This window comes from Pongo pygmaeus, chromosome Y (genome assembly GCF_028885625.2).
Source record: "Pongo pygmaeus isolate AG05252 chromosome Y, NHGRI_mPonPyg2-v2.0_pri, whole genome shotgun sequence".
NCBI classification, from domain to species: domain Eukaryota; kingdom Metazoa; phylum Chordata; class Mammalia; order Primates; family Hominidae; genus Pongo; species Pongo pygmaeus.
This window is the reverse complement of record NC_072397.2, coordinates 40,655,631-40,671,204: the sequence shown is the minus strand read 5'-3', so window position 1 is coordinate 40,671,204 and position 15,574 is coordinate 40,655,631.

The window sequence follows — 15,574 nt, the reverse complement described above, 5'->3', positions numbered from 1 at the left end:
TGTAACTCCAGCCTGGGGGACAAAGTGAGACTCCATCTCAGAAACAAACAAACAAACAAAGCCAATGAATGTGTTTAACTCAGTGTCATGCTCGGGTCTATTGACAGGGTACATTGAGCATGCAGGGAAATGTCAGGGGTTGGGGTGGAAACTATTTTGTGGCCTCAAGGGAGGGTTTGAGAGGTAGTCCCACAAACCTGATAGCCTAAGGAATCCCCTGCACTCAAGAAGCAATATTCACTTCTAGCCTGTAGCCACCCATGTGAGATAATTAGGCTCTCTACAGAACTCCTCCTGAAATGGGCTCTCGCTCCATTCAATGAAAATGGGAGAATCTGTTTCCTAGCATGCAGCTGCCAATGAACGATGATCTGGACACTCGCATAAGAAGAATGTCAGGCTCTACTCACACCATGTGGTTTTGTAACCTCCAGCATATGTGCTGGTGGGGGGTGCTGTGGACAGAGGAGTGGAGAGGGTGGTTGTGTCCAGCATGTGCCAGAGACACGGGATGTGGTTGGGTTGGTCAGAGTCTAGGGAACTCATCACCTGTCAAGACATCTCGCCTTCTGCTTTCCTCTCTGCCCTACTCTCCACATCCTCACAGTGCAGTGGAGACGATGTAGGTGGAGGTTTCCATCACCTGGGACTTAAGCAAAGGAAGGCCGCCCTCCCAGGGGTTTCACTGGAGTGGATGCCTTGGGCAGGCTCACAAAGATGCTGATGGTGACAGTGAGAGGGATGTATGGTGGAGGGAGCAGGCCAATGTAGAGGTATGCATTTGACCTCTTTGGGGGTGGTCAGCTTTGTGGAGTCCTGTGCATCCTTCCAGAGAGTCATTCAGTGCTAGCAAGCATGGTCTCCAGGATCACAGCTCCCAGCAGAGGCTTTTCTTTTTTTTTTTTTCACACTGAATCCTGGGAAGGAAAGTTCTCAGCAGGCTTCCTATCCAAGAAGCTGAAACCACTTCTGGGAGGTTTTTCAAAGAGTCAGTCGTTCCACAAGTGGCTGTGGGAGTTCTGGAAATTGAGATAAGTGTTGGGAGATATATATTTTAGACAGAATGGACAGAGCTTGGTCATGAGTTGTTTAGGACACAGGGGATACAGATTGAGAAAACCCTCCAAGCATCCTAGGTGAAGAGAGGTACGATTTATTGAGACAGTAATCTGGGTCACAGCCAAGGGGAGGGAAAAGCAAACCCAGATTTTAAGTTTGGATTTTTATTAGTATGTAATATCTATGAGATATCCAAGATCAGAAATGAACTCCCCAGTTCTGTAGAGGATTCTGTATGGGGATCAAATCTGGGATTTCTGAAGTTAAGAATTCAGCCTTGGTAACAGATTAGATTAGATCTACATGAGCCTATAGTAGAATACGACAGAAAAATAAAGATACAAAGAAAGAGAGATAGAGAGAGACAGAGAGAGATAGAGACAGAGACAGAGGGACAGAGGCAGAGAAAGAGAGAGAGGAAGAGGAAGGGGGTACTCAAGAAATAATTACATATATTTTATAATGCTCTGTTGCCATAAACAGTGGCCAGAGTACGCTTTGAAAACAAGAACATCAAAAACAACAGCGGCAGCAGCAACACTCACTTACAGATTTTTAGAAAGTAGGATATTATGAACTATAGTTTGCCTCAACTGGTTCTCACTACATGTTGAGAGATTTGCAAAAGTGCTGGTTAATAACAGGAGAAAACAGCGGCTAATCTGTCCTGGGGAAAATATACATCTTCCTAAAAGTTGGTGAATTCTACTTAAGCTGAAAATAAACACAAAAAAGAAAAAACAATAACAAAACAAAACAAGCAAACAAACACGGGCCACAGCATTGTCTCTGGAAATCTTAAAAGAGCAAAATGCTTTGTAGAAAGCGTTTCTATTTTGGGCAAATACTAATAAGGCCCAGAGTAGAGCAGTGATGCCTTTCCTATTTTGAAAATATGCTGGCCTGTGGTAGGAGAAAATAAAAAAAATTACATCTTGATGAAAGGTGATTGACACCAATCCAGAATGAAGCTTTCCTAGGGAGAGAGGCCTGAGGAGCTAAGGGGGAAAAAACTCAACTGCAGTCTGGCCCACCTGCCTGTCCGCTTGTCCACGCATGTCAAGGTCTATGCCATCGGCCCAAGCTGCCTCTGCGGCAGTGGGACCGTGCCTTCCCCATCTTCAAAAACTGTGGCCAATGAGTGAGACCTGACGACCACCAATGCAAATGTCAGCCTGGTGAGAATGAGATCACCGGGGAGGGGTGGGGGAAGGGGAGAGAAGACGGAGGCACACCAGGGTGGCACTCGAACATTTCCAAGCACGGTGGTGGGAGGTGGAAGGGTTGCGGGAAACCCACCTAACTAACACTAAATTACGGTAAAAGGGCTTGAGGGGCCGGGGGGTGACTTAAAAATTAAAGTGACCCTACATAAGGCCAAAGTGGAAGATCCTATGAGCATTAAAGTAACCAACACATGAAGAAAAATAATGTGCTGATAAAAGACCAACAGAGGCCCCACCAGGGCAGAGGTTCCCTAGGAATGAGGGAGAGAGCGAGGGGTCTCCAGAAGGGAGGAAGAGAAACCAGGTGACCCAGGCTCTGTGAAGTCGGCCTGACCTCCCTCTGTGCCACCTCCACTTTAAATAATAGTGGCCGCTAGATGATGCTCGAAGACAACCGATGCTTGCAAGTGTCAGTCAGCACGGAAAAGAAACGAACGATACATAGTTTTGGGTCAGGGTGGAGGTAGTTGGGGGGGGGGGCGGAAGAGCAGTGTCTTGTCAAGAAAATATCACCGCCGTATTATCCAGGTAGCGATACAGTGCCATTTACTAGAAATCACTCAAGAGTTTCGCTCTTGTTGCCCAGGCTAGAGTGCGGTGGCACAAACTCGGAACACTGCAACCTCTGCCTCCCAGGTTCAAGCGACTTTCCTGCCTCAGCCTTCTGAGTACCTGGGATTATAGGCATGCACCACCACGCGCGGTTAATTTTGTATTTTTAGTACATGCGGGGTTTCTCATGTGGGTCTGGCTGGTCTCGAACTCCCGACCTCAGGTGATCCGCCCACCTCAGCCTCCAAAAGTGCTGGGATTATAGGCATCAGCCACCGCGCCCCACCATGTGTATAGAATTTTACACCACAATAGTGAGCTTTCTTCCTCGTTGCCTTCAGAATTGGTTTCACTAGGTAAAATTTTCTTTAACCGTTTATTTTTAAATTGAGGAGTTTGTAAGGGAAATATGAGAAGTAGACTTCACAAGTGACAGGGGGAAATGTCTGAACATGCCCCTTCCATCCAAGTGCGTATCTGGCCTCGACCACCAGAAATCATAAACCGAGTGGGGAAGCCCAACAAGACCTGTCTGTCTAGATTCCTCTCCTCCTCTCCAAGGACAGCGCTCCTTCCTTTCGTGGAAGGTGCAGGACCCTCCGCAGAACGTGGGTCTCTTAGTTTATTGTTGATTTCATCTACGGTGATGATAATAAAAGAGGTATGAGAGTAAATCAACCTTTAGGACACTCCCCTCCGTCCTCACCACACAGATCCCTCCCCACACAAACTCGCACCCCTGCACCCCATGCTCAAGCCCAAGAAAGGAAGAAAGACAGAAAGTAAAGCAAGAGGTCAGCATCCAAGTCAGTGGAGGCGGGGGATCTCAAAGGGTGAGCAAGAGGTGGGGGGCTGGGGATGTCATTGCCAAGCTAGAAAAGGTGGGAGACTGACTATCTATCCCCACTCCCCAGCCTTCGGGTGGGGTGGCTCCTGCAAAAGCTTCTGAATGGAGAGAAGCCTGAGGCTATAGAAATCACCAGCTAGGACTCCAGGAAGGGAACAAAGATTTGGGCTTTTGAACGGGGCTTTGGAATGCGGTGCTGTGGCTTCTAAGTTGATGCTCTTCGCCTCCCACAGAGCTAGACTCTGTCAAAAAAAAAAAAAAGAAAGAAAAAAGAAAAGAAAGAAAAGAAAAAGAAAAAAAATTAGAACACTCGTCGTGGTCGTGAGTGATTACTGGGAGGCCAGGCGAAGTGGCTCAAGCCCGTCATTCCAGCACTCTGAGATGCTGGGTCAGGAGGATTGCAACGAAGTGATGAGACGCTGTCTGTAGAAAACATTTAAAAATAATCTGGGCACAGTGGTGTGTGCCTGTGGTCCCATTTACTCTACTCTGGAGGCTGAGGAGGAAGAATCACTTGAGCTAATGTGTGTCTAGGCTGCAGTGTGTGAGCTATGATGGTACAACTGCACTCCGCCAGGGTGGCAGAGTGAGATGCTGTCTCTGAATCAATCAATCAATCAAATCACTGAAAGGACCTCTCTATTTCTTACTTTCAATGGATATCTCTTTAGGTCCGATAGGCATGATGGCTCACCCCAGTAATCCCAGCACTTTTTGAAGCCAGGGTGGGAGGATTAAAATAAAGAAAGAAAAAAAAAGTGGGGGGAGGTGTATATCTTTGACTGGTGACTAACATTACACAAACCCTACAAGGAAGGAATGTGCGTAGGATTCAGTAAACGCATCCCGTTTTCTTAAACTACTGTACAGTGTTGTCATCTTAAATGTGACTGGGGCCAGGGATGAGAGTGGCTCATGCCTGTAATCTCAGAACTTTGGGAGACCAAAGTGGGTGGATCATGAGGCCAGGAGTTCAAGACCAGCCTGGCCAAGATAGTGAAACCATGTCTTTACTAAAAATACAAAAATTGCAGGGTGCAGTGGTTGGAACCTATAATCCCTGCTACCAGGCAGGCTGAGGGAGGAGAACCACTTGAACCCGGGAGGTGAAGGTTGCAGTGTGCCAAGATCAGGACACTGCATTCTTGCTCCGGGTGACAAAACAAGACTCCATCTCAAAAAAAAAAAAAAAATATATATATATATATATATATATATATATATATAGGATGACAGAGAAAGACTCTGTCTCAATATATATATATATATTAAAAAAAAAAAAACAGAATGAGTGGACCAGCCTGACCAACATGGCAAAACCCCGTTCATCTCTACTAAAAATGAAAATATCAGCCAGGCATGGTGGCACACACCTGTGATCCCAGACACTCAGGGAACCTGAGGCACAAGAATCACTTGAGCCTGGCAGGTGGAGGTAGCAGAGAGCCTAATTCGAGCCACAGCACTCTGGCCTGGATGACAGAGTGATACCCTGTCTCAAAAAAAAAAAAAAAGATGAGGCTGGACACGGTGGCTGACACCTGTAATCCCAGTGCTTTCACGGCCAAGGCAGGTAGATCATAAGGTGAGGATTTTGAGACTAGTCTGACCAATATGGTGAAACACCATCTCTACCAAAAATACAAAATTAGCAGGCTTGGTGTTGCACTACTGTAGTCCCACCTGCTCAGGTGGCTGAGGCAGGAGAATCACTTGAACCTGGGAGGCGGAGGTTGCAGTGAGCCGAGCTTGGACTAATGTATTCCAGCCTAGGTAACAGAAGGAGAATCCATCTCAAAAAAAAAAAATAAAAAGAAGATGGAAGGTATAGATCTCAGAGTTGACAAATGGGTAGATCCAGTATGAGATGCACATAGGATGGTGGCCAAGTTTGATTTGCAGTTTTCTTTTTTTATTTTTATTTTTATTTATTTATTTTTAGCTCTGACACCAGGCTGGAGTGCTGTGGTGGGATCTCAGCTCACGGCAATTTTTGGCTCCCTGGTTCAAGCCATTCTGCCACCTCAGCCCCCCGAGTAGCTGAAATTACAGTCATGCACCACCATGCCTAGCTAATTTTGGATTTTTTTTAGAGACAGAGTTTCACTATGTTGGCCAGGATGATCTTGATCTCCTGACCTCATGATCTGTCCACATTTGGTTCTTTGTTTCTCTCTTTCTTTCTCTCTCTTTCTTTCTTTCTTTCTTTGTCTTTCTTTCCTACTTTCCTTCTTTCCTTCCTTCTTTTCTTTCTTTCTCACAGGACCACCCAGTTTAGAGTGGGTCATGACTGACTGCTGCCTCAAACTTTCAGGCCTCAAGTGATCTCCTTATCTCAGACTCCTGAGTAGCTGAGAATACTGGCATGCACCACCATGCCTAGCTAATGTTTTTATCATTTTTATTCTGATTATTATTATTTTGAGACAGGATCTTGCTCTATCACCTAGGCTGGAGTGCCGTGGCACACTCTTGGCTTACTGCAAACTCTCCCTGCCTGGTTCAAGTGACTCACTGACCCCAGCCTCCTGAGTTTTGGCCATGTTGGTCAAGGTTGGTCTCGAACTCTTGGCCTTAATTTGATCCACCTGCCTTGGCCTCCTAATGTGCTGGGATTACAGGCCTGAGCCACTGCACCTAACTGAATTTTATTCACTCTATCTCATATATACTCAAAGAAATTGCTTGGAAGTCAATGCTAGCATAATCCCCATTGTGCATATATTTCAAGGCTGGGGAGACCTGAAAGAGTGATTTTTGATGGTCACGGAAATGAGAAGAAAATAATGTTTTAATCCAGCTCTGTTCCCTCAAACCTGGGGCCCTGGCTACATTTAGATATCTTCATGCGGTTAGGGGCTTGTGTTTGCATAATTGTGTACAGGTGAAGAGTTGATGTAGGAGAGGAAGGTGAGTAATCAGCAGCTGCGCAGGTACTTTTGCATCCATTTATAGAAGAAAAGCGCTCAGGAAATGATGGAACCTTGAAGAACTAACACACTCCTCTTGTGACAGAACCTGACAGAATTTACAAGTTTGAAAACTAGACATAATCTAGAGACACATTCTAGAGACAGCCCTGTACCTAGCTCATTTTATGGGAGATGCTAAAGAGAACATTGTGTTCTTATTTCATGGTGACATTTCTAAACTGTTGCCTTAGAAATGTCCAAAGTGAGAGCCTTCTCAAATAATACAGACATTGGTTAAGCCCACATCCTTGACACCTGTGTCTATTTGGCAAGAGACACCCAAAGATAAGGCACTGTAGCCCAGGGCAGGTCTGTCCATTCCAGGCCTCTCTTGTCTTCTAATCTGGGAAACCCCATCTGGCCCACCATAACCATGTGTTGCAGGGGGAACAGGAAAGGAAGTGGCTTTTCCTCACATATGCAGGTTGTCAGGCATTGGAACCCTGGTAAGTCTGTCATGTTCACACCCAGGCCATGGCTGGTTGAATAAAAAGTGAGTGTTGGAGACCAAGTGTGTCTACTCAGATGTGAATCCCAAGGCCTTAAGCTGTCCTCTGGTTTCCTCATGGGCTGGGGGTCTATGTAGATGCTCCTGTGTGCCTGATCTGGGGAGTAGAAAAAATTTTTTTTAAAGACAATCTTGCTCTGTCACACAGGCTGGAGTGCAGCGACTCAATCTCCACTCACTGCAAGCTCTGCCACCTGGGTTCACACAATTCTCCTGCCTCAGGCTCCCGAGTACCTGGAACTACAGGCTCCTGCCACCACATCCAGCTGATTTTTTTAAATTTATTTTCAGGAGAGATGGGGTTTCACCGTGTTAGCCAGGATGGTCTCGATCTCCTGACCACATGATCGACCCACCTTGGCCTTCCAAACTGCTGGAATTACAAGTGTGAGCCACCATGCCCAGCCGGGAGCAGAATTTCTAATCGGGATGTCACCTTGTGGTAAATACAAGGGAGGCCATTAACTTTTTTGTTTTTTTGGGTTGGCTTGGCTGCTGGGTATTCTCTTTACAGAGCTGTATTAAAGTCAATGAGCAGCTGTTTGATGAGTTCAAGTCCCCATCTCCTTCGACAAGGGGCAGTTTTGCCATACCACCAAGCATGTCCTACAGTGAGCTATGGTGAGAGCAGGCACATGGGAGTCTCTACAGACAGGGGCCTAACAAGGCCAGGATGGGTCCAAAACCCAGATCCAAATATGGACTCTCTCTGGGCTCTGTCTTAGAGCTTTTTTTCTCAGAGTGACCCAAAGTTCTGCCATCAAAAAATCTGGCCTTTATTAGTCCCAATGGCAACTTGATTAAGTGTAAATTCCCTGTTCACATACTTGTAGAAATACCAGAGGAGGCCTTTGTGTTGTTTTTACTTTACACCAGGCTGTATTTATTCATGTTGCTACAGTTTGTATTGTTTTAACTATTTACCCCAGGTATCTTCTGTAGCAGGCAGCTTCACTGTACTGACAGACTTTCTCTGAGACTTAAAAGCCACCACTATTACTAGGGAGGTTTTTACACAAAAATAGGGAAGTGGTTACACGAAACAAAGGTTATGCTGTTCCCTGCATTTGCCTGCAATATGTCACCTCAGGGAACTCATCCCTGTAGCCCACCAGGGTACAAGCTGTGACCTCACATGTCTTTGTAATGTTCTATTAAAGAAGGCCATTTCCCAGAGTGGCTTAGCCTTTCAATAATGGTGGAGACTGCCATGATAACACTCTATTTTCATTTTAGTTGTAATGAAGAAAATTTATCTGTGTGTCATGATTGGCAGTAACAGCTTGCTTGGGCTTCCATAATCCAGTACCGTGTACTGAAGCTCTCAATGGAAACTGAGTTTCTCATAATTCTGGAGGTTAGAAATTGAACAAGAAGCTATTGGCTGAAGTGGTTTCTCTAACGCCTCTTTCTATTGGAGATTAATTGACCACCTTCTATTTCTTTTTTCTCAGGGTCTTCTCTTGAGCCTCTGCGTCTTTACTCTTTTTAAAAGGACTCCAGTTATGTTAGATTAGGTTCCACTTTACTGAACTTACTTAATCATAGTCACCTCTTTGAAAATGATATGTCCAAACACACGCTTAACTCACAGTTTGAGGTTAATTACATTATATATGCCTTAGAATGTCAACATATAAATATTAGAATAGCAACTTATAAATTTGGGAGAAGGGAAACAATTTAGAACATGATATGTATTAATTGTTGATTGCCAGGAAAATGATTACTGGGTAAAAGGATATACACATGTAAAATGTTTAAAGCTACAGCCAGGTGACTTTCCACAAGGTCTGTGGCAAGTACATTGTCATCCACAGTCCCAGAATAAAGCTGATTCTCTGAACTCAGCCTCACCTGGATATTAACATTCTTTTAATTTTCTGACAATCTCATGTGTGTGGGGCCAATAAAACCACATTGATCCTTTTATTTCCATTTTTCCAACTGATATGTTTAAGTCACTTGTTAGTTGTTATTTTAAATATAGATATGGGTGTTCTGTTCCTCAATTTATCTCCTCAGATCTTTGACTATCTTATTAATCCTTCAGTCTTCCAGCATTTATCTTCTTACCAGGTCTGAAAATGTTGTGTCCCTTTCTTAAGACTTTCTTTAATATTAAAGACAGAAAGGCCAGGCACAGTGGCTCATGCCTGTAATCCCAGCACTTTAGGAGGCTGACATGGGTGAATCACGAGGTCAGGAGATCGAGACCATCCTTGCTAACACGGTGAATCCCCGTCTCTAATAAAAATACAAAAAAATTACCCAGGAGTGGTGGCAGGCTCCTGTAGTCCCAGCTACTCAGGAAGCTGAGGCAGAAAAATGGCATGAACCCAGGAGGCTGAGCTTTCAGTGAGCCGAGATTATGCCACTTCACTCCAGCCTGGGTGACAGTGAGAGACTCTGTCTCAAAAAAAAAAAAAAAAAAAAAAAGGAAAAAAATGTTGCTTTAATTCTTTCTAAGCTATCTTGCCCTGTTCACTGTCTCCAAAATGGAGAGGAAATATGGCTTCTCCAGGTTCTTACACTCAATGTCAGAAGCTTCTGTGTTTCAGGTAATTTAGAAGAAATTTCATGCAGCCCTCTCTGGAAGGTTCTTAGGTCTGACCCATGTGCTGTTCAGCAGCCATTTGAAATTGCGTAGCCTGTGTTTTCTCATCTATACACTGAGAACTTTTTTGGAGAACTCAGTGGGAAAAATGCACTTCATACAGGCTATTAATGCTGATGGATGCTGTTGCTTCACAGTTGACAAAATTACTTGAGGATTTCTTGTAGCTAGTAGTGGTTAGATTACCCCCAAACCCATATCAAATTTTTTAAAGCCTAAAACTTTTTTTGTCAGGGACATGCATGTCCTCCACATTCACAAGAAGCAATGTTTGTGGCCAGGTGCGGTGGCTCATGCGTGTCATCTCAGCATTGTATGGGGTCAAGTCAGGCAGAGCACTTGAGGTCAGGAGTTCAAGGGCAGTCTGAACAACATGGAGATACCCCGTTTCTACTAAAAATGCAAAATTAGTCAGGCATGGAGGTTCATGCCTGTAATCCAAGCTACTCGGGGGTCTGAGGCAGGAGAATCACTTGAACCTGGGAGGCAGAGGTTGCAGAGAGCTGAGATCATGCCATTGCACTCCCGCCTGGGCAACGAGAGTGAAACCACATCCCCCTCACAAAAAAAAAAAAGGAATGTTTGTCACATTTACACACGACAGTTCTTTCTCCTTCCCAATACAGAAAGGTGCATGTAGGAATGGACTCCTAACTCCTGGCTTCAGAATGCTCAAAGACATGGTAGTGTACTTTGAATGACAGATTGGTTTGGCTGAGACCACATGTAATAAAAGAAAATAAATCTTGAGAAAAGTTTTGAGAGAACTTCAGAATTTCTAGGCCAACAAGTTTTTGTCAGACTCTCTAAGAACAAAGCCTCTATGTAAAAACTGTGACCAGTGATTATTTTAAATGGTCAAGTTTAATGGACATATCTAATGTAATATAATATAATCAGCCAAATATTACATTATATACAAAGTATTAGGGTAATACGGCAAAATAATAAAAAAGATAAATATCCAGAAATCTACCATAAAGAAATAGAGAGTATAAATTACTTAACAAATTTTAAAATAATTATCTAAATGGTGCTCAGTGAGCAAAATGTGAGAGCACAGACGATGAAATAAAATCAGGAAAATGAGAATATAAACAATAACATAAAAAATATTAAAGAGAAAATTATGGAGTTGAAGAATATAAAAGAAAACCTGCCTGAGAAATTATCAAGCTTAGGAAAAAAAGATAAAAACTAAAAATATTCAACAAATTTTAACTAGGATAAACACAAAAAGATTCATAATGAGAAAAATTATAAGCAAATTTTGAAAGTCACAGACTAGCAGATAATCTTGAAAACCAAAAAAGAAAAACTTTGTGTCATTTATATGGGTGCTTCTATGAGATAATCAGTGAATCTAGCTGCAGGAATCTCGCCGGCCAGAAGGGACATGGGTAATATTGTTAATGTGCTGAAAGAAGAAAAAAATTTAAGCAATAATACTGTATCCAGATATACTATTTATCAAAATGAAGAAAAAGTAAAGTCTTTTCATGATGACCACATACTGCAATAGCATATGACCACATACTGCAATAGCATATCACCACTAGGACTGCACTACAAGAAATGCTAAAGAGAGATTTTCTCATGATAAAAATAAAGTGATGATAAATAGCATTGCAAAATTAGATGAAAGTACATAACTCTCTGAAAAAGAAATACATAGGCACAAAAATAAAATTCTGATGAATTCAAATGATGGCTCATAAAACATATGTAATTATGTAACATAATTAAAAACAAAAGCCTAAAATATGCAAAAACATTTGTTAATGATATATAATATAAAAAGATATTGGCGACATCAATAATATTAAGTTGAGGCAGATGGAAAGAGAAAGAATGTTTGTATGCAATTAAAATTAAGTTTTTACTGGCTTGGCATGGTGGCTCACATCTGTAATCACAGCACTTTAGGAGGCTGAGACAGGCAAATCATGAAGTCAGGAGATTGACACCAGCATGGTCAACTTGGTGAAACCCCCCGCCTCTACTAAAAATACAAAAAATTAGCTGGGCATGGTGGTGGTCCCTTGTAATCCCAACCCCTGGGGAGGCTGAGGCAGGAGAATCATCTGAGCTCAGGAAGCAGAAGTTGTTGTGAGCTGAGATCACACCCTTGCACTCCAACATGAGTGACAGTGTCAGACTCCATCTCAAAAAAAAAAAAAATAAAAGAAAGAAGATTTTATGATATCCCCATGGTAACCACAAGAAAAATATTTGCAGAGATGCACACACACGCACAAAAAAAAATATTAAAGCATGTCACTACAAAAATCAACACAAAAGGGAAGATTAAAAGGAGTGAGTAAAGGGGACCACATAGCTATAAAAATCAGAGAAAACAATGACAAAATTAATTTCTTCAATTTCAAAAACACATCTTAATATTTATGAACTAAACTTTTCAATCAAAACATATAAACTGTATAGAGGGATTAATAAAGAACAACAACAACTTTATCCTCTCCATCAGTGACTCACTTTAGATCTAATGTCAAAACTATACTGAAAGTAGTAAGATCAAAATCGAAGTTTGATGTAAATGGAAATCGAATGACAGCAGTGCTGGTCACAGCTGTGTTAGGCAAAATACATTTTAGTCATAGTTCATAAAACAAACTTTTAGTTGGCCAGGCATGGTGGCTCACACCTGTAATCCCAACACTTTGAAAGGCAAGGTGGGCGGGTCATGACGTCAGGAGATGGAAACCATCCTGGCTAACACGGTGAAACCCCATCTCTGCTAAAAATACATAAAGGTAGCTAGGAATGGTAGCGGGTGCCTGTAGACCGAGCTACTCGAGAGGCGAGTCAGGAGAATGGCGTGAACCCAGGAGGCGGAGCTTGCAGTGAGCTGAGATCGTCCCACTGCACTCCAGCCTGGGCGACAGAGTGAGACTCCTTCTCAAAAATAAAAATAAACTTTTAGTCTAAACTGTCACAGGAGACAAAGAAGGCCATTTAATAATAATAAGAGGGCTCATTCACTTAGAACTTATGAAATTTTATTATATATATGTATGCGTACATATATATACACATAAATTTTTCACACCAGTATTTCCAAATGTACAAAGCAAACACTGAAATAATTATTACAATAGAGAGAAAAATAATAATAGTAGAATATTTTAATTGAAACTTTTAATAATAAATAGTAAAGCTAGCCGAAATACTAATAAGGAAACAAATTTTGAAAACACTAGAGAAAAATTAGATCTAATGAGAATATACAGAATACACAACAACAGAAGAACACAATTTTCTCAATAGTTCATAAAACATTCTCCTAGATACACCACTTATTAGGCCACAAAACAAGACTTAACAATTTTTTAGAACAGAAATCTTAAAGGCTATTATTTCTGATCAAAATGGAATAAAACTAGAAATCAATAACAGAAGAAAACAAAAATATCAGCACATATGGAAATTAAACAACTTTCTTTTGAGCATGCTTGTGTTCAAGGGTTGTAAGGCTTAATATTGTGAAAATGTTCATACTTCCTAGTGAACTACAGATTCAATGCAATCCCTTTTAAATTAACACTTTTTTCTTTTTTTTTAGAAATAGAAAAAGTAACCAACAAATTGTATGGAATTTCAAAGGACACAAAACAGCCAAAAAATGTTTAAAAAAAGAAATAATGATATTGACGTCACTTTTTCTGATTTCAAAGCACATTACAAAGCTAAAGTAATAAAAACAGTTTGGTTCTGGCATGAAGTCAGACAAGTTTTCCAAAAAAGCACAAAGTAGCACAGATGAAAACCTTGCGCATATGTGAAAATAGTTATTGGAACACCTATACTCATTGAAGCATTATACACAAAGGCCAATATTTGAAAGCAAAACAAACTTTCCTCACCGAATAAATGAATAAATACAATTTGTGATATAAAAGTAATGGAAAACTACTCAGCCTTTTAAAGAGAAAATCTTGTAACATCCACAATAAAGATAAACCTTGAGCACATGATGCTAATAAACTTAGCCACAATAAAACAGATACTCTATGATTCCACTTACATGTAATATCTAAAGTATTGAAACCCTTAGGAACAGAAAATGGTATTGTTTTCATCCAGAGCCAAGTGGTAAAAAAACCATGGATATTACTAATTTATATTGAGTTTTAGTGTTGCAACAGAAAAAAGTTTTACAGATATGTTGCATAAAAAAGTAAATACACTTAACATAGTTAAACTGTATAAGAAAAAATATTTAAAATTCTCAATTTTATGTTATGTATTTTTACTACAATTAAAATTAACAATGACACCGGAGGGCAGGTGGCTAAGGCCTGGAATCACAACACACTGGGAGGCCAAGGTGTTCAGATCACTAGAGATTAAGAATTCAAGACCAGCCTGGCCCCATTTCCACTAAAAATACAAAACTTAGCCAGGCATGGTGGTGCATGTCTTTAATCCCAGCTATTCAGGAGGCTGAAGCAGGAGAAATGCTTTAACCTGGGAGGTGGAGGTTGCAGTGAGCTGAGATTGTGCCACTGCACTTTGGGTGACAGAGCAAGACTTTGGGTGACAGAACAAGAGTCTGTCTTAAAAGTAAATACGATAGCTAACAGAGATAGAGATACAAACTTTCTAAAATGTTACCTTCAAACCACAAAATGGTTTCTTTCACTCTAAGATATTATAAGATAAAGATGTTGAAATTAAGACATTTCCATGAATACTCACATAGACAAAATCAATTATTGGCCACCAGCCAAGAAGAAAAATATACAAATCGTAAACAAAATAGGGGTAAACTTTATACAGGCAAACAAACACTTTGATAATTATATTGACAAAGGACGCAGGGCTGATTCATAGTTGACTTTTGCCTCAAACTGTATTAAGATGTACAGAGTTGACAATTGTCATACAAAATTATAATACATAAATTAAAACTAAGAACAGTAAACTGATGTAAGGTGGCCTACCCTAAAAAATGAAACAAACAGATATAAAATTGCAAACAAAGTTAAAATTAACATTAACCTCCAAAATTCTGATTTGAATACTGCAAATCAAAACCATAATAAATAGGTAGAAACTAGAAACACAACTGATGTGAGGCAGCCTACTCTGAAAAATACAGAAATATAAAATACAAAACTTAATGAAGAGCAACTTTAACGCATAAAATCCTCAATAACAGAGAAAAAAATCTAGACAACTACAATTTTCAACTCTAACTGTGCATCCACGAAAAGCATGGATTTTGAATTGTTTGATACAGTTAGGGCAACAGCATTTCAAAGAAAACACATTATAATTATTCATAAAGAGCATTGATGAGAAAGTTTTAAAAAATAAGCATTTTATAAATACTAGAGAAACTTTTAAATTATGCTACTAATACATTGATATGTTGCTGCTTTGTTTTCTCTTTTTTTTTTTTGAGACAGAGTTTTACTCTTTTTTCCCAGGCTGGAAGGCAATGATCTCCGCTTACCACAACCTCCGCCTCCCAGGTTCAAGCTATTCTCCTGTCTCAGCCTCCTGAGCAACTGGAATTACAGATATGTGCCACCATGCTCAACTAATTTTGTATTTTTAGCAGAGACAGGGATTCTCCATGTTGGTCAAGGCTGCTTGTCTCAAACTTCTGACCTCAGGTGATCCGCCCAGCTTGACCTCCCAAAGTGCTGGGATTACAGGCATAAGCCACTGTGCCTGGCCCATTGTTGCTTTTCTTTCAAAATGGTAAGGCTGTAATCTAGCCTTTAGAAGAAAAGTCTTACATTTCTAAATACAATAACTATACAT